The sequence below is a fragment of the Papio anubis genome, chromosome 1 (assembly GCF_008728515.1).
Source record: "Papio anubis isolate 15944 chromosome 1, Panubis1.0, whole genome shotgun sequence".
NCBI lineage: Eukaryota > Metazoa > Chordata > Mammalia > Primates > Cercopithecidae > Papio > Papio anubis.
In genome coordinates, this window is record NC_044976.1 from 119,571,951 (window position 1) to 119,591,357 (window position 19,407).

Consider the following 19,407-nt stretch of genomic DNA (forward strand, 5'->3'; position numbering starts at 1 on the left):
TTAATAGCCGAACGTGCTAACAGATTGCGCCGCAGAGACAGGTACTAGTGATTCCACTGGGCGCTATAGGCAGGGCGCACTCACCATACTCCCCCATCCCTTCCAGCCTCAGGGCCCGCCTGGCAGGACTACCGACCAAGGCCTTGGAAAACCGGAGCGATTAGAGCAGTGAGTCGCGCTGGTCACGTTGGACACCTGCGCGTTGGGAGATTCTGGAGCCAGAAGGACAGCCGAATGGCCTTCGCCCGCCCTGCCCCTCGCCCGCTTCAGAAGCCCCCGGAAACGCCCTGGTCCGCGGCCCGGGCCGGAGCCGCCAGGGGGCCTAAGGTAAGCTGAACGCCCAGTGGGCTCCCAGGATGGCTCTTCCGGTTCTTTGCGCCGCCTTCGCCCAGTGAGGGAGCCTGTGCCCATCCGGCCCAGTCGCTTTCGGGGCCGCTGCGGAGCTGCCGCTGCCATCTTTGGATCTTGTGTCCCGCACGGGGGCTCCACCAGGGCAGGGATGGTGGTGAGGGTGGCTCGTGGATCCCCTCGCGGGGAGCAGGGTCTGGCGCTCACCAGGGCACACGATTAGGACTTGTTGAATGAATCCATCGTCGCCTTTATCGTTTAGTCCTTTGAAGAGCCTTGAGAATGGAAATCATAAGAGATTTTTCCATTAGAAAGTTCTTTGTACAAGGCGTTTATTCAGGTTGATTTCTCGGCATCCCCCGGGGCGGGCAACGGGCAGAGCCTCCAGTGTACCTTCTGCGCGGTGGAACCGCGGGGGCTCAGCTGGGCGGTGGTCGGGCGGTGGTAGGTGGTGGGGCGGGAGGGCGAGAGCTGGGGAAGGCAAAAGCAAAAGCAGGGAAAGAAGCTGGGGAGCGGTGGACCAGACATCCAGACCTCCTGAAAGGCTCGTGCGGAGGCACAGGCGGGATCTTCTGGAGGTGAGAATTGTTTTTTTATTGTGACAGAATGGGGAGAAATTGAAGGGAAAATGGAGATGAACCTGAAAGAGCCCCAAACGCGAGAACGTGTACCTCCCCCAAGAATAAGATCTTCCAGAAGAACGAGACAGAAAAACTAGGCATCTGGGAACCGTGAAATCCTTGGAGGAGTAGCATCATCATGACCCTCTGTGTTCCTTTTAACAGAAGGACTTGCTTCCATTGTTTGTTTGTTCAATTGTTTGTGTTTGTTAAATAAATAAAACTCTTTTCATGTATCTTTGAAATTATGTTGGTTCCATTACTTTATGATTACAAACAATGCTGCAGTCGTCATTCTTGTACATTTCTCATTGGCCACTGGTGTATCTCTATAGGGTAGAGGCATGGAGAGCAGTTGTTCCAGCGTAGTGATTACATGGTTTTTTATATCATTCCATTTTCTTCCTTTTTTGGCTTATTAGCTGTAATTCTTTCTTTTGTTAAGTCAGTGATGGCTTTAGGGTTCCTAGAATACATCTTTATCAGTCTGCCATCGAGTGACATTATACCTCCCCTTCTGGCCTTTATGCTAGTGTTGTCATGTCATTTGATTTTAGACATGTTATAAACCCCAACATCTGAGTACATACATAGCGATTTTTAGTCATCTCCATTTCTTTGTGTAGGTTCAGATTTCTGTCTGATATCCTTATCCTTAGGCCTGGAGTACTCCTTTAACATTTCTTGTAGTGTGGGTTGGTCAATGCTTTCATTTATTTGTATGTCTTTATTTTTATTTGTATTTTGTTGAGATGGAGTCTCGCTCTGTTACACAGGCTGGAGTACAGTGGCATGATCTTGGCTCACTCCAACCTCCATCTCCTGGGCACAAGTGATTCTCATGCCTCAGCCTCCTGAGTAGCTGGGATCACAGGCATGTGCCACCACGCCTGGCTAATTTTTGTATTTTTAGTAGAGACAGGGTTTTGCCATGTTGGCCAGGCTGGCCTCCCAACTCCCTGTCCTCAAGTGATCCACCTGCCTCAGCTTCCCAAAGTGCTGAGATTACAGGCATGAGCCACCACGCTTGGCCTCATTTTTTTGTATATCTTTGAGTGTCCTTATTCCAGTCACATTTTTGAAAGATTTTTCATTGTGGGATAGAATTCCAGAATAAGTATTTTTCCTCTCACTACTTTAGGATATTGCCCTTTGATGCCTTGTCATTGATACATCATCTTTTCTGTTTTTGTAAAACTGGCATAAAGGAGGTGTCCTGTACTTGTTATATAATTTTTGAAATGTGTATTTAAATTTTTTTAAAAAAATTATATTATACTTTAAATTCTGGGATACATGTGCAGAACGTGCAGGTTTGTTACATAGGTATACATGTGCCATGGTGGTTTGCTGCACCCATCAACCCGTCGTCTACATTAGGTATTTCTCATAATGCAATCCTTCTCCTTGCCCTCTAGCCCTGAGAGGTCCTGGTGTGTGATGTTCCCCTCCCTGTTTCCATGTGTTCTCATTTTCAACTCCCATTTATGAGTGAGAACATGTGGTGTTTGGTTTTCTGTTCCTGTGTTAATTTGCTGAGAATGATGGTTTCCAATTTCATCCATGTCCCTGCAAAGGACATGAACTCCTTCTTTTTTATGGCTGCATAGTATTCCATGGTGTATGAGTGACACGTTTTCTTTATCCAATCTACCATCGATGGGCATGTGGGTTTGTTCCAAGCCTTTGCTACTGTGAATAGTGCTGCAATAAACATACGTGTGCATGTGTCTTTATAGTAGAATGATTTATAATCCTTTGAGTATATATCCAGTAATAGGATTGCTGGGTCAAATGGTATTTCTGGTTCTAGATCCTTGATGAATCGCCACACTGTCTTACACAATGGTTGAACTAAATTAAAAATATGAAAATGGGCTAGGGGAAATGACTCACGCCTGTAATCTGAGCACTTTGGGAGGGGGTCGGGGGAGGATCGATTGAGGTCCAGCTCTGGAGACCAGGCTGGAGAAGATAGCAAGACACACACACTCTCTCTCTCTATATATAATATATATATACACATACATACACACACACTATATATATGTATATGTGCATATGTATACACACACACACACACAGATACATCCATCGTGAAAGTCCTAGATTCATCTTAAGTTGCACAAAAAGTTCACTTAAAGGAAAATGTTTCTAACCTGAAGGTCAACCCTACCTATTGACGTGTAATGTGTGTTTTTGAGATATTCTCAACAGCATTTGCTTTCCCTAGCATAGTAGTTTTCATGTTTTCCTCACACCTGAATGTCCTCAGTGCAAAATCTGCCAGAATTCATTTCCTTTGCTGTTCTTCTTTGAGAACCCTCCAGGGTTTTGTTTTATTTATTTATTTTATACCTTTTAAAAGCATAGAGACAAAGACTGGCAAGTGGCACATATTACTACATTAGTCTGAGTTCTCCAGAGAAAGAAAATGAGCAGGATACACACACACACACACACACACACACACACACACAGAGAGAGAGAGAGAGAGAGAGATGTGCATTGGGTTCATATGATTATGAAAGCAGAGAAGTCCAAGGTCTACTCCTGAGTAGAACCAGGAGAGTCGAATATAGTTCACGACCAAGTCCAAGGCATAAAGCAGAACACTGATGTCCCGGCTCAAAGACAATGAAGCAGAAAGACTTCTTTCTAGCCTTTCATTCTATTCAAGCCTTCTGTGGGTTGGATGAGGCCCACTCACACTGGGGAGAGCAATCTGCTTTACTCAGTTTACCAATTCAAATGTCACTCTCGTCCAGAAACATCCTCAGAGACACACTGAGAAAAAAATGTTTAACCAAATATCTGGGCACCCCATGGCCCAGTCAAATTGACACAAAAATTAACCTTCACAAATATTATCAATAGAAGTGACTAATAAATGTAGCATCATGTCCTGCCTGTTTATCCCATGACAATTAATATATTCCAGCATAATGTTGGCTTCCGTTCCCTTACTGTAGCAACATGTAGAAGTTTCACTTAAAATGTGAAGGGATGACCTGCGCCTCCACACCCGTGGGCGTTTCTCGTTAGGTGGAACGAGAGACTTGAGCGAAGAAATGAGACACAGAGACAAAGTGTAGAGAAAGAAAAAGTGGGCCCAGGGGACCGGCAGAGGACCCACGCCTGCACCAGTCTCTGAGTTCCCTCAGTATTTATTGATCATTATCTTTACCATCTTAGAAAAAGGGAAGTGGCAGGATAATAGGATCATGTAGGGAGAAGGTCAGCAGTAAGACATGTGAATAAAGATCTCTGTGACATAAGTTTAAGGAAAAGTGCTGTGCCTTGATATGCATATGTAAACATCTCCATAAACCTTTTTAGTGCATAAAGAGCAGCATTGCGCTAGCAAGTCCCACCTTTCGCGCTAAGGTGGTTTTCTCCTTTCTCAGTAAACAGAACATACAATCGGGTTTTACACCAAGATGTTCCATTGCCCAGGCACAGGCAGGAGACAGATGCTTTTCTCTATCTCAACTGCCAAAAGGCCTTCTTTCCTCTTATACTAGTCCTCCTCAGCACAGACCTTTTACAGGTGTCAGGCTGGGGGATGATCAGGTCTTTCCCTTCCCACGAGGCCATATTTCAGACTATCACATGGGGAGAAACCTTGGACAATACCTAGCTTTCCTAGGCAGAGGTCCCTGCGACCTTTGGCCGTGTATGTGTCCCTGGGTGCTTGAGATTAAGAGAATGGTGATGACTTTTCACAAGCATACTGCCTTCAGGCACTTGTTTAACAAAGCACACCCTGCACAGCCGCAAATCCGTTAAACCTTGAGCCACCACAGCACATGTCTCTTGCAAGGACAAGGTTAGGGGTAGGGTCACAGATTAACAGCATCTCAAATACAGAACGAAATGCAGTCTCTTATGTCTACTTCTTTCTATATAGACACAGTAACAGTCTGATCTCTCTTTCTTTTCCCCACAAAATGAGGTTAATTTTGATATTATGGAGTCTCTCCCAAATCCCTACCTACCATTGTCACTTGTGGATTGTCATTTTGTCATGGCTTTCATTTTAAAATATATCAATAAGCTCTATACTTTGCTAATATAAGTTTGAATTTCATCCTGACTCCGTAAGCCACTTTCCATTTTGACAAAGCCTAGAAATATTTGTGTCCATCTCCTTGAATATGGATCTCATGGGTTTTCTTATTTTCATTCAGGTCTCCATAACTATGTCTGGGCTGCCTGAAAACCACTGAAAATGGCTTTATCCATCTAACAGAGTCCAGTAAAATCCAGGCCATCGAATGGGGGAATGGAAAGTGAGAACAACCAAACTCAGCACACAATGACTCAGCTTAAACCTCTGGGCTAAGAGATGACCAGACTCTGTCATGGCATCTAGGAACATAAGGCTTTGTCCCAAGGATGGCCCTAGGCTTCCATTAAAATGCCTACCCCAGAAAGCTCAAGGCTGCCAGGAGAATGGCTATTAGTTCTAGCCAATACCTGCTGATGATGGTAGGTTGAGAATCTCCCTTTCTTGTAACACTTAGCAAGAAGGGAATCCTTCCTCCATCCCTTTGAGATGTGTGTGTATCTCCTAGGGACTCCAGTGTGTCTTTCCCTAGGATCTGAAAGCCATTCCTTTGAACTGTAGTCCTCAAAAAGGACTGAGCCTCTGTCTTCCAGTCTCTGTGGGAGGTTAGAATCCCATCTTCTAATATTGCCAGCTGGCAGACACAGCTGGCCTGATGAGGCAGAAGTTTACACTGAGCAACCTTTTGTAATGTTTCACAGGTACCCTTCCCCCTGCCCTCTCCCTCTCCTCCCTCTCCCTCTATAATGCCATCACCTCTGCATAAATGGGAGCCAAGCTCCAACCTTTTCTCTACTGTCAGTGGTTACTGGATAAAATCTGTTTTCTCTGCTTTAATGTCTGGCTTTATCTTTGACAAAATAAGTGGGAGCAATTGTTTTTAGTGACAAGGCAGCTGCAAAGAGATGCACAGACATGGCAGGAGAGGGAGGGATCACCTGACCCTTCTCATTTCATAGGCATCTATTCCTGCCTGGTGTTTATAAGCCTGACACTTGGCTGGGCTTCCCTGGGGTATCTCTCCATGGCTCTGTGGCAAGACTTGAATACGCCAATGATGACACTTGGTGTCCCCATAGCCACTTCAAAAATGCATTAAAGATTTGCAAGAAAATGAAGGGAAACATAGAAAACCTGATTTTGAAAGTTGTTGCCTCTCCTTCTTCCTCATTCAGAGTGTGTATGATATTGTTGTGTGATGTTGGTTGGACTGCAATTTAGCACAACACCTTTTCTAATATTTGGCAGTTTCTTACAGAGTTAAGCCTACCCTATAAGGAAGCAAATTTACTTTCATTCATCACCCATGAGAAATGAACACATACATCCAATAAGGCTTCTACAAGAAATGCTTATAGCAACCTTATTTTTATACTAAGGAAAAACTGGGTACAATACAAGTCCTCATCAACAGAAAAATTTAATATCTACTGTTATATAGTCATAAAACGACCTCATGCACAGGAAACAAAAACAAGCAAACAGCAACAAAAATCCAGGCAAAGTTTGAAAAAACACAGTAACACGAGTAAATCCCTCTAAACACTATGTTTAGCAAAAGATGCCTATACAATATCTCTTTGAACATCTAAAACAAATTTATTGCAATGTACCTGTCTGACACTCCTGTGTGAGTCCATTTATATGAATCGGTGGTTCAGTGGGTAGACTCTTGCCTCCCACGCAGGAGACCATGGTTCGATTCCGGTCAATGCAGCTTATCGTTTCTGCACAGTGTGGTTTTTACGTTTATTTACCATAACTGTCTATACCTCAGGTAGGTCACAGCCGCGATAATAAAGAGAAGGAAAAGGTAACTACTGTATAGCTTTCGGGTTCCTTCCGGAGTGGAATTTCTCTAAGCAGGGACTTTCCAGAGACTGTCTTTGAAGTAGCCAGTGTGTCTGGTTGGTCTCTGAGTTTTTGCATATTTGTCCCTAAAACCGGCGGGACTTTTATTGTCTTTTCTGGCAGATCCCTGAAATACAGGGTCACCTGGACACTGATTTCACTGACTGGACTTTGGTCAGACCACGTCTCGCGGTGGAGTGCAGCTCAAAAATGACATTCCTTGAGTTTCCAGGATTCCTTGAGCTTCCAGGAGAGAAGTTGTGGGGTCGGACATATGCAGTGGGGAAGTGGGGAGGGGGGACGGGGGTCCGGGGACAGGGGAGGCGTGCGGGGAGGAACCCGCATGCAGCTGAGGGAGCTGCGGAGAGGGGCCTCGGACCTTCCTGTCGAGGAAGGCCCCAGTCTTTGTTGGTCTTGACAAAATGAAGGATGGGCCCCAAGTGGAGAGCAGCACGTCCCCAAAACTCATTAAGATTACCCCTGTTTGTTTTATACACCACTAGGCAAATCTTCTGTCTAGGGGATTCTTTTTAATTTAATGCATCTCTTTAAGCAGCGTGCTGGGGAGGCCATGACAATCATTACCTCTGCAGGTTTGCAGAGGAAACCTGGAAAAGGAAAGCCCCAGGATCATCTCGTTTGTCCTCCCCTGTTTTCACCTACTCTTTTCCTCAGGGAAGCTTATATGGGTCCAGGTGTCACATCGCAGCTGCCACACTGGCGGATTAAGAGTCGGGCACGGTGGATCACGCCTGTAATCCCAGCACTTTGGGAGGCTGAGGCGGGGGATCGCAAGGTCAGGAGATCCAGACCATCCTGGCCAACATGCTGAAACCCTGTCTCTACTAAAAATACAAAAAATTAGCTGGGCGTGGTGGCGGGCGCCTGTAGTCCCAGCTACTCGGGAGGCTGAGGCAGGAGAATCGCTGGAACCCGGGAGGTGGAGGTTGCAGTGAGCCGAGATTGCGCCACTGCACTCCAGCCTGGCCAGAGAGCGAGACTCCGTCTCAAAAGAAAAAAAAAGAAAAAAAAAGAGCCGCTGACAAATCTCTCTCCTGAAGGGGTAAGAGCCTCAGTTGGCCCATAGCAATGGAGTCAGAAGTAAAAGCAGAACCGAAAACACTTTTCTCTATGTTGTTCTCTCTCCTACCTGTGAACATCAACCTTCCACACAGGTCAGTCCAAAACCGCCTTGGTCTCTAAGTGAGGTTTACCATTTTTCACAGGTCCCGTGAGCCATGTTTCCTTCTTGCTTCTCCGGTTCTTCCAGGGCTGACTGAGTCTCAGGAGCTGCTCAGCTATGCAGGCTAGTTCAATATCCTGGTTCAAAACCGTTTGTCTTGTTTTGCTACTAGAATAAAGTGCCTCCTAGACCAGAGGTAAGCCGTGTTCCCTCGGCTTCCATTTTCTAGAGATAATTGGTATCATTTATTCATTAGATGTTTGGTGGTGAAACCATCTAGATCTGGTGCTTTGTTCTGGAAGGTTGTTAATAGTTGCTTCAGTTTCATTAATAGAGATCTATTTAGGTTATCTACTTCTCCTTGTGTGAGTTTTGGTAGACTGTGTCTTTCAAGGACTTGGTCCAATTCATCAGGTTATCAAATTTGTGAGCAGAGAATTGTTGATAATCTTCATCTGTTATCCTTTTAATAGCCATGAGATCAGTAGTGAGGACCTTCTTTTTGTTATATGTAACTTTTATCTTCTCTCATTGTTTCTTGGTTCACCAGCTAGATGTTTATCAATTTTATTGATTAATTTAAAGAACTACGTTTTGGTTTGTTGATTTTTCTCTATTGATTTCTGGTTTTCAATTTCCTTGGTTTCTCTTCTAATTTTTATTGTTTCTTGCATTCCACTCACTTTGGATTTACTTTGTTCTTGTTTTTTGAGTTTCATAAACTATAAGTTCAGATTATTGATCTTTTCTCTTTGCTACAATATGCATTGAATACTATGAATTTCTTTCTAAGCACCAATTTTCCTGCACCCAGAGATTTTTTATAAGTTGTATGTTTGTTTTCATTTAGCTCAAAATATGTAATTTTCCCTGAGACCTTTTCTTGACCCATATGTTATTAGAAGGGTGTGGTCTGATCTCTAATTTTGGGATTTTCCAGCTATTTCGTTATCTGAGTTTCACTACTTCAGTTGCCCATAATGTTGTAAGTAGGATGCGGCATATCTTAGCTCACTGCATTTCTATCCCATTAAACGTGTTGAAGTGTGTATTATGGGCCAGAATGTGGTGGATCTTGCTGAACATTCCATGTGACCCTAAAAAGAATATGTATTCTGCTCTTCATGGATGAAGTAATCTAAAAAGTCAGCTGGATCCAGGTGACTGATGGTGGTGTCCAGTTTCACTATATCTTTATTGATTTCCTGCCTGCATGGAGTGCTAGGGTTACATTAGCGTGATGCTGACAGCATTCCCAGCTGTAATAGCTCGAAGTCTGTCTATTTGGTTACCTTGAAGTATGCTATCAGCTTTCTGCCATCTCTTCACTACGTAGATAGCTCTGTTGTCTTGGCGCATATCAATTAAGGATTGTCATGTCTTCTTGGAGATAGTTGGACCTCATTTCTCCATTATGTAATGACTCTGTCTTTTAATCCCCATGTACTTGTTCCATTCACCTCTGAAGTCGGCTACTGATCTCATTGAATTAATGTAGACACCCTAGTTTTCTTTCTCCCTTTCTTCCTTTCTTTCCTTTTTTCCTTCCTTCTTTCTCTTTCTTTCTTTTCTTCTTTCTTTCTTTCTCTAATTGCCTATCTTATCTGATCTCTTTCTTTCTTTCTTTCTTTCATTTCAAATTCTATTTCTTAAAAGAAAAATGATGTTTTTGTTTTCACCCTATTGCTTGCCATATATATTTACAAATAATCTAAGTCAACTTAAAGTAATGCTATGATGTTTCATGGGTCATGCAGGTACCTTAAAAACAAAATTCCTAATTCCTTCTTACCACCCTTTAAAACATTGCTATCATTCATTTGATGTATTCATAACGTATAATCATCCAATCTATTATTGCTGTTTTTATTTTGACGGATGGTTATATGAATTAAGAATAAACATAATAAAATATTTTATTTTATCTTCGCTTATTCCTTCTCTAACTTCCTTCCTTCGTGTAGATATGTCTCTAGCCCTTGTGGTTTTTTTTTTTTTTTCTTTTTGAAGAACTTCTTTTAACCTTTCATGGAAGACAAAATTACTGGTGACAAATTCCCTGAATTATTGTCAAAGAGGTCGTTATTTCTCCTTCACATTTGAATCGCAATTCTACACAATTCTAGGTTAACAGGGTTCTTTTTCCTCCAACACTAAATATGTCAGCTGCATGCTGTTCTTGCTTGCATGGTTTATGAAGAGTAGTCTAATGTAATGCTCATCCTTGTTCCCTAAGGTAAGGTGTTTTCTTTCTCTAGCTTCTCTCAAGATGTTCTTTGGTCTTTAATTTTTTACACTTTCAATATTATATGTTGTGATGCTTAATTGTATGTGTAAATTTGGCTGGGCCATGGTGCCCAGATATTTGGTCAGATATTATTCTGATGTTTCTGTGGAGGTGTTTTTGTTTGTTTTTGTTTTTGTTTTTGTTTTTTTGATGAAATGAGACATTGAAATCAGCGGACTTTGAGTAAAGCAGATGACACTCCATAGTGTGCGTTGGCCTCATCTAGTCAGGTGAAGGCCTTAATAGTATAAAACCTCACCTCCCCCTAACAAGGAGGAATTCTGCCAGCAGATTCCCTTTAGACTTGAACTGCAACTCTCTCCCCTAAGTCTCCAGCCTGCTCGTCTACCTCATCAGACTTGATCTCACCAAGCATCCACAATTATGTGAGCAAATTCCTTAAAATCAATCTCAATCTCTCTCTCTCTCTCTGTCTCTCTCTCTCTCTCCCCTCTCTCTCTCTTTCTCTCTCCTCTCTCTTCATCTTCACCTCTATCTATCTTCTATTATGAGAAGTGGCAGGTAAAGAAGATAGGGAAAAGAAAACAAATCATGTAATTGACTGTCATATGGAAATATTTGATGTTGAAAATTATAATTTAAAATGTATAAATCAAATATTAGAAGTGTGTATAGTTCGAAGGGGAAAAAACTATCAAAGCATTTTAGTGCAATATTAAGCATGACCTATACAACCCTTCCTAAATGCCAAAGGCACACACAGACACACACACAATCAAAGAATACAAATAACTAGAACAAAGAAATGTAGTAAATACAATATGTTACATATGATAAACATAGCCTACAATGTGGGAAGGTTTAGAAAATAAACACGCAAATAAAAATGTTTTTATTAAATCACATAATTACCTGCCAAAACCAATCAACATAATAAAAGATTATAACATCGAATATAAAAAACAATCTACCAGTCCAAAGTGATAGACAAAAAATTTTAATTGTATAGATTAAAGTTAACTTTGGACAAAAATTAAAACCCAGGCAGGAAATGTTTTTTTTTCAACAACAGAAACTAGCAAAAACAAGGATATAGTAAAAACTGAAATAGAAAATTTCCAGTGTAGAGATATGAATATAATAATTGACACAGGCAGGGATGATTAGTGAATGATAAAATATTTAGAGGATGATCATTAGAATACAGGACATTTATAGTTTTAAAAACCACTTTCCCAATTACTTCATTAAAAATAAGGTATCTCTAAAAGGGACAGATCTCCTAGATTCCTCCTTAACCAAGTGACCAGTCCTAGTATCATGATAATGGTGATGGGCAAACTGGACCTTCTCTGCCTACACATGGGCTGAGGTAGGAAACTCTCAGTAGTGACTCTGCAGTGCTCCTGGCAAAACGACTAGGCTGAATTTAATCATGAGGACGTTTTTGGACAACTTCAGAATGTAGAACATTGAGCCAGACAGCTAACCTGTCCTCTACGAACAAGTCCATGTCACCATCATCGATGACAACAACAAAAAGATGGGAAGATACTTTGGGTTCAAAATAACTAAAGAAATGTAGCTACATTATCTTTTTTACTTTTTTTGAACCCAAAATGTGCTTTCTCCTTTTTATTGTGTGATTCGTGGTGACATGGACTGTGTGAAGGAGAGAGGTCAGTTGTCCTGCTCAGTGTTCTACATTCTGCAGTTGTCTGTCTGGTGATTACCTCCTATGAAACTCAAGCTAAGCATTTTTAGCAAGAACATGGCATTGTTCATATTCTGCACCGGCAGAGTCCCGTGTGACATGCTGTCTCCTGCCAGAGGCTCCTGACTCCTGTTCTCTACAGGATGGAAGCTGAGAGGAGTAGGGCTAAAGCCTCTCAATGCTGTTTGTCCATCTGGCTTTGGTCTTCCTAAGTATTGATATTAAGTGGAGGCTGAAGGACTGTGGCTTCTCTAACCAAAGGAGCCTAGTGGGTTAACAATTGTCAAGAGCAGTCAGCGGTTCTGAAATACAATCCTCAGCCACGGATCCCTCCCGTGTTGTGTTGAGCTTTCAATTGCTCTGCTCTTTTAGTTTTTTTTCATCAAATGAAAATGTTTTGTGTGACATATGCTCTTTCTTTTCATTGTTACAGCAGCATTTAGTATCTGTAGGAGACAGAGAAGAAAAAAATCAAATGGGCATCTTTGTCAGGTCCTGCTGATGGCCAGAGTTAGAGGGACTGCTAAGTGGTGATAGTCCAGGGTCAAACTGAGTTTCTGCTAGAAGGATGAGCTGAAGGTTGAGCCTCAGGCTGGGTGAAGAGGCAAGTGCCATCCACAAGTGAAAAGTAAACGCCCCTGAACTTCCAGTCAGCATGAGATGAAGGATATAGGGACCCTAGCTCTGCCCAACTAGCAACCGGTGACATCAGCCCCTTTCCTCCTGATTCCCTCTGTCTGGTGCACAGTGATGGCTTTTCACACCTCTCAGTGAGGATGTTCTCAGCATCAACCATGAAAGCTCAGAAACAGAGGGCTGCAGAAGGAAAGGACCTTTTGCAGAGAAACCCACCCCCTTACAACTCCACGTCCCAGTCTCTTAGGGAAGGGTGGGCAGGGCCATGGGAAGAACCCTGGATGTGAGATACAGGAAGGACCTCAGACCACATCCACGTCCAGTTCTGCCTTTTACAACAGAGGAGAAGTGATGCCACGGGGCTGACTTAACTAAAGCCGCACGACTTGCTATTGACAACCCTGAAACTAGAACACACGCGGAAGGTCCTTTCAATAAGTTGGAGAGAAGGGAGAGTAAATTCTCCAAATTGGAGTTCTCAACAGCCACTAGAGGTTACTGGGTCACCTTGGCTAGGATAGGAATGAGCTTTGACAAAGAAATATGATGTCACTGCTGCTTGTTTTGTTGGTTAAAATAAAAAATGAGAAAAAGACAAAAGAAATATTATGTGTTCTTCCAAAAATGATCAGAGAAAAAGGAAAAAGAAAGAGTCAAATTGAATTACAAAGGAAGGGTGGTGATTGTAACCATTATCCCTAATTCCCAGAAGTTGATTCCACACCTGGTTACACCTTAATGCATTTCTAGAAATATTCTCAATATCTGATTGACAAAACTCTGAAGTAGAAAGTGAAAAGGATTAGTTTGTGTTTTACTACATTCTCCTCTCCCTGTTATATTTTTCCCAAAGTGGTTTGTTGGGAAAGATTTCTTTTTAGTATTTTATGCCAGCATCAAGGGTAGCATAAAAAAGTATTCATATATCATCTCTTCCTCAGTTTTACTACTACTACCACTACTATTATTATTATTATTTTGAGAGAGAGTCTTGCTCTGTCACCCAGACTGTAGTGGCGCGATCTCAGCTCACTGCGACCTCTGCCTTCCAGGTTCAAGCAATTCTCTTGCCTCAGTCTCCCAAGTAGCTGTGACTACAGGCGCATGCCATCATACCTGGCTAATTTTTGTATTTTTAGTAGAGATGGGGTTTCACCATATTGGCCAGGCTGGTCTCGAACTTCTGACCTCAGGTGATCCACCCTCCTTGGCCTCCCAAAATGTTGGAATTAGAGGCATGAGCCACCATGCCCAGCTGAGTTTCAGTTTTCACTTATTATATTCTCTCTAGTGAAGTAAGACCTATGCGTTATCTTTGAGGATTTGGCTGAATGAAAAGAATTGAGCAAAGCAGAATTTTTACATTGCAGTGCTGAATCCATTAATGGGCTGTGGAATCAGTGTATGAAAATGTAAACTGCAGAATTTATTTTAAAATTGAAAAGAAGGCTGGGCATAATGGCTCATGCCTGAATCCCAGCTCTTTGGTAGGCCGAGGTGGATGGATCACTTGAGGCCAGAAGTTCGAGACCAGCCTTGCCAACATGGTAAAACTGTGCCTCTACTAAAAAATACAAAAATTAGCTAAGTGTGGTGGCATGCACCTGTAATCCCAGCCATTCAGGAGGCTGAGGCATGAGAATTGTTGAAGCTGCTTGATGGAGGTTGCAGTGAGCCGAGACTGTGCCACTGCACTCCAGCCTGGGTGACAGAGTGAGACTCTGTCTTAAAATAAAATGGCCTGTTATGGGGGCGGGTCCTACGGCGGGCGGGGCGGGACTCCGGTGCGAGGTGGGTCCTGCAGGTGGCAGCCAGAGCTGCGCACCGCGGTGGTGGAAGATGGCTGCGCGGAGGTGGTGGACACTGAGCTAATGCTTAGAGTCGGGCTGATCCAAAAGGACACAAATGGAGAAATTCTGTGGATGTGGTGTTATCCTTCCACGACAGCCACATTAAGGAACCTGCTGCTGAGAAAATGCTGCCTTACAGATGAAAACAGACTTCTCCATCCCTTTGTCTTTGGTCATTACGGAAGAAATGGTTTTATATCACAACAATTGAACTTCCAGAGTCTTCCATTTTGAAAAAGATGACTCATTTTTCTGTTGTTCTGACCACCAAAGATTTTAACTCAGTGAAGTATGCTGCCTTCACTAGGATATTGTGTAGAATGTACTCGAAACATGGGAGCCCAGTTAAAATGATGGAGAGTTATATTGCAGTTCTCACAAAGGGGATGTGCCAGAGTGAAGAAAATGGCTCTTTCCTTAGTAAGGATTTTGATGTCCGAAAGGCCTACCTGGCTGGCTCCATCAGAGACATTGTATCTCAGTTTGGAATGGAAACTATTATCTTACACACAGCACTGATGCTAAAGAAAAGAATTGTGGTGTATCACCCCAAAATAGAAGCAGTCCAGGAGTTTACCAGGACTCTGCCTGCCCTGGTGTGGCACCGACAGGACTGGACCATCCTTCACTCTTATGTGCACCTCAACGCTGATGAGCTGGAAGCCCTGCAGATGTGCACAGGTTACATTGCTGGATTTGTAAACTTGGAGGAGAGCAACAGACCAGACCTCTATGATGTGTTTGTGAATCTGGCAAAGAGTGAGATTACCATTGCTCCCCTTGCAAAAGAGGCCATGGCAATGGCCAAACTGCACAAAGAAATGGGTCAGCTAATTGTTCAGTCTGCAGAAGATCCAGAGAAATCAGACAGCCAGGTCATACAGGATATTGCTCTAAAAACAAGAGAAATCTGTACCAACCTACCACTGTTTTCAGAAGTTTCGGCTGATGGAGAAAAGAGAGTCCTTAATTTGGAGGCGCTAAAGCAAAAATGATTTCCGCCAGCAACAGAAAACTTCCTTTATCATCTAGCAGCAGCCGAACAAATGCTGAAAATCTGACTGTGTGACAGAATGTATCACTGATGACTGATAGAAAGCCCTCTTTCACTCTGATTATCCATTAACTACATAAAGTCCTGAAAATAACAGAGAAACTGTTATATATTTTTAATGATTTATTTGCAGGTATTGAGATTTGACCTGAAAAACAATGAAACACATGAACACACTTCTGATTCTCTTCCAGCTGATTAGTTTCCTGCCTGCTCTCAGTGTTGGACAAAGTGCTGTAACTACTTTATATAACATTACAAAACAGCTAGAGGTCCTGGGGTAAGAGAAAAAAAGCACATCATGACAAATGCGAAAGCTTTCATTATTACACGTTCCAGTTTGTCTCACTGTGTAGTCATAAGCTAATGGTTTACTTTCAGAAAGCTGCCTGAAACGTTGCTTTGTATTCTAGGAAGAACTTTAATTCCTCCTGAGAAACTTTACTTTCTGAGCCCAACTGGTAAGTTTTCTGTGGAACTGTCTAGAAGATCATTCAAGAGAGCCTGCAGTTGCACTTTCTTGTAAAAGTTAAAAAAACAAACAACAAAAAAAGGTTTTTCCCGGCTTTTGAACATTTTGCCTATGAGAGTTTTGCACATATTTTATACTTGAGTAGACAACTTTAGTAGTCCATATTTATACTATCGCAGATGTAAGCATTTGGCAAACGTTCAGCCATTAACACTCATTTGACCCTGTTAGCAATATTCTTTTGAAAAAGGTGCCAGTCCTTATGTGGTAAACTAAGAAGCCCATTGAATATAACAGTGTGTGGGACTGGAACAGTGACCTTATATTATTGCTAAGGGAATATGAGATTAACTTCCTACAGGAGCCAAAACCAGAGAATGGCTTCCAACAACTTTGGTGAAAGTAATTTGGCCACATGTCAGGCCAACTGTTTATATTCATTTATATACCTTTTTCACAACTTGAGACCTTAAAATTGCCGAATCAGCATGGAGGCCTCAATTACTTGCTTGTTAGTGTGTCGTTCATGTTGATTGTAAGGAATTATTTTCAGTCAGTACTGATGTCCTTGGAAATCTTACCTGGAAACATGTTTGCAAAAAACAGTATTGGATCTTTCATTTTTTTCTTGGTATTACATATTTGTTAAATAAAAATTAAACACCCTCCCTTTTTGAGTGAGGGCAGGGGAGGACCTGAAATAAGACGATGTTTACTAAGGCAAATAATAGAAAATTAAATCTGCACTTCATGGAAATGAATAATACTAACATCTTTTTCCTCATTTTTTTTGTATTACTATACTAGTTAATGATCAAAGTTGTTAAAATTATAAATTTATGAGGCAGAAATAAAAAGGAAATATTTTGATATTCAACTAAAAAAAATAAAATAAAAAACAAAGTACAATAAAATAAAATTGAAAAGAAAATACTAAATTTGAATATGTGTAACATATGAGGTATTGTTTTCTGTATACTGGGTTTCAATATAATGACTATTTCTTATTTTACTTGTATTCAAAATTAAGCAAGTGTGCTTTAAGTAGAGACTATAGGTCTAATCCATCTATTTTCTTGTTTTTCTTTTTAATGTTTTCTATGTTCTACAAATACTACTGTTGAGAGGTGAATACAGATCCCATCAATGTCTGATGGATATTCAGCCTTTTATGTGGAGTAGCCACACATGTGGTCATCTCCATGTTGAAAACCTGAGGTCAGAGTAAACCGGTGGTCCCTGTCATCTTCAGTTGTGTGTTAGAATATCATGGAAGTGTTTTTAAAGGTACTGATGCTCAAATCACACCCCAGACCATTTAAGTGAGAATCTCAAGATGTCAGTTCAAGGCATTCATCTTTATTGAAATCTCACCAGGTGCTTATTACATGGTAGCAGATTTAGCGACAATGAATGAACCAACCTGATTTCCCTTCATGCTCTTTCCTATCCTCATTTCTCTCATGATTGCCTTCATTCTCTGTGGCTCTATGGATTTTATTCTTTCTTCTGACAATTTCAGTTAAATCTCTCACTTGGGCTGGCCTGAGGCAAAGTCTGTCCTGCAGATAGATTATTGTCTGTCATCTCGTGTAGACATAAAGCTGGCCCCTGGACTCACTTTTCTCAAAGTTAATTCATTAAATGCTTTCTTATTTCTCTGTCCTCAAGAGTCACTTGAGTTGTGTTTTAGACTCTAACTGAGCTTGTAGAAGTAGATATGTGAATAAAAAGGACAGAGGGGAGAATGTACCTCATGGTCTATGCAGGTTCGAAGTCCTGCCCTGCCATCTGCATCTACCTTTGGTTAAAGTCCCTTTGAAATGTCATAAATGTTCTCCAGTTAATGTCAGCTAAGTGAGTCCATGAGGAACAGACACTGAGTCTATGGAAACTTCATCCACATTGACATAAGGTTGCCCATCTAGAGCTGAAGACACAGCTGACTCCAGGCTGGCAGGGAACTCTCATCTGTGATCCAGGTTCTAATTTAGTTTTGATTTTTTTGTTGTTGTCTGTTTTTTGTTTGTTTGTTTTTGACGGAAAGATGTGCAGAGACCAGCTCAGTTGGGGAGACCCTAACCCAGTGGCGCTAGAGGAATTAAAGACACACACACAGAAATATAGAGGTGTGAAGTGGGAAATTAGGGGTCTCACAGCCTTCAGAGCTGAGAGCCTCGAACAGAGATTTACCCACATATTTATTAACAGCAAGCCAGTGATAAGCCTTGCTTCTATAGATTATAGATTAACTAAAAGTATTCCTTATGGGAAATAAAGGGATGGGCCAAAATAAAGGGATGGGTTTGGCTAGTTATCTGCAGCAGGAGCATGTCCTTAAGGCACAGATCACTCATGCTATTGTTTGTGGTTTAAGAACACCTTTAAGCAGTTTTCCACCCTGGGTGGGCTAGGTGTTCCTTGCCTTCATTCTGGTAAACCCACAGTCTTCCAGTGTGGGTGTCATGGCCATCATGAACATGTCACAGTGCTGCAGAGATTTTGTTTATGGCCAGTTTTGGGACCAGTTTATGGCCAGATTTTGGGGCACCTGTTCCCAACGTGTCCCCCTTATTTGATTTGCAAAGTTATAAAAGCAAAGACAGCTTTGTCACGGTGAGCTACTTCTTGCAGGATTCGGGATCTGCATCTGCAGACTATAGAAAAACAAACAACACAGATTAAAAGCACAACCATCATTGAAATCACAGAGTTTCCAAGTGTTTTTATCCATTTTAATGCATTACTAGCTGCTAATCTGTCTGCAGCTCCTTCAAGCACTCCTGTTCCTGGCATTAAGGTCAGGTGTGCCTGGGATGCTTTAAATATTTGTTCTTTTAATTTTGCAATATCCAAAGACAAGTTTGTAGAGTGTCTTTCTAGATGCTTTTTTATTATTTCCCAAATTTTGATCTTATTAAGAGTTATTAATAGTTTTCACAAATCCTGATGTTTAGCTCCTACAATGGGTCATATCATTTGAGGTTGAGGTGCCCTATACTGCCATGTTTTCCAGTAATAGGAACTCTTGCTGTACTTCTTATCATTTCTACCATTTGACTGTTTTGTTCAGACCAGCTGAACATAGTGTGGCCGTGGCATGCAGACTGAGAGGTGCAATTCAAGCTAAACATCCCTTTAGGGGACCAATTAATAATGATTCCATAGGAATTGTTGTGCAGCACCTTTGCCTGTTCTGCAATGCAATCTTCCTAAACAAGTACGTTCATTTTTTCTAACTGGGTTCAATTTTGTTTATGAATAAGTTTTTGAGGGCAGTATGCCTCAATTATAGGAGCAGATTTATTATGGTAAATACTGAGACCAGAAAACATGTGTAACAGTGTCATAGAGTGATTATA

General features: G+C 41.7%; 1 long non-coding RNA gene and 1 pseudogene across 2 annotated transcripts; both read left to right on the forward strand.

Annotated features, from left to right (window-relative positions):
• Positions 1-381: 381 nt before the first annotated feature.
• Positions 382-1,213, forward strand: LOC108581321. Its single transcript, XR_001893352.3, has 2 exons — positions 382-688; positions 954-1,213. It is a non-coding gene; the product is annotated as an uncharacterized LOC108581321 (long non-coding RNA).
• A 13,383-nt stretch (positions 1,214-14,596) lies between these two features.
• LOC101023215 lies at positions 14,597-16,595 on the forward strand (annotated as a pseudogene). The gene has a single exon (XR_159768.5). The product of XR_159768.5 is annotated as a DENN domain-containing protein 10 pseudogene (transcript).
• The last annotated feature ends 2,812 nt before the right edge of the window (positions 16,596-19,407 follow it).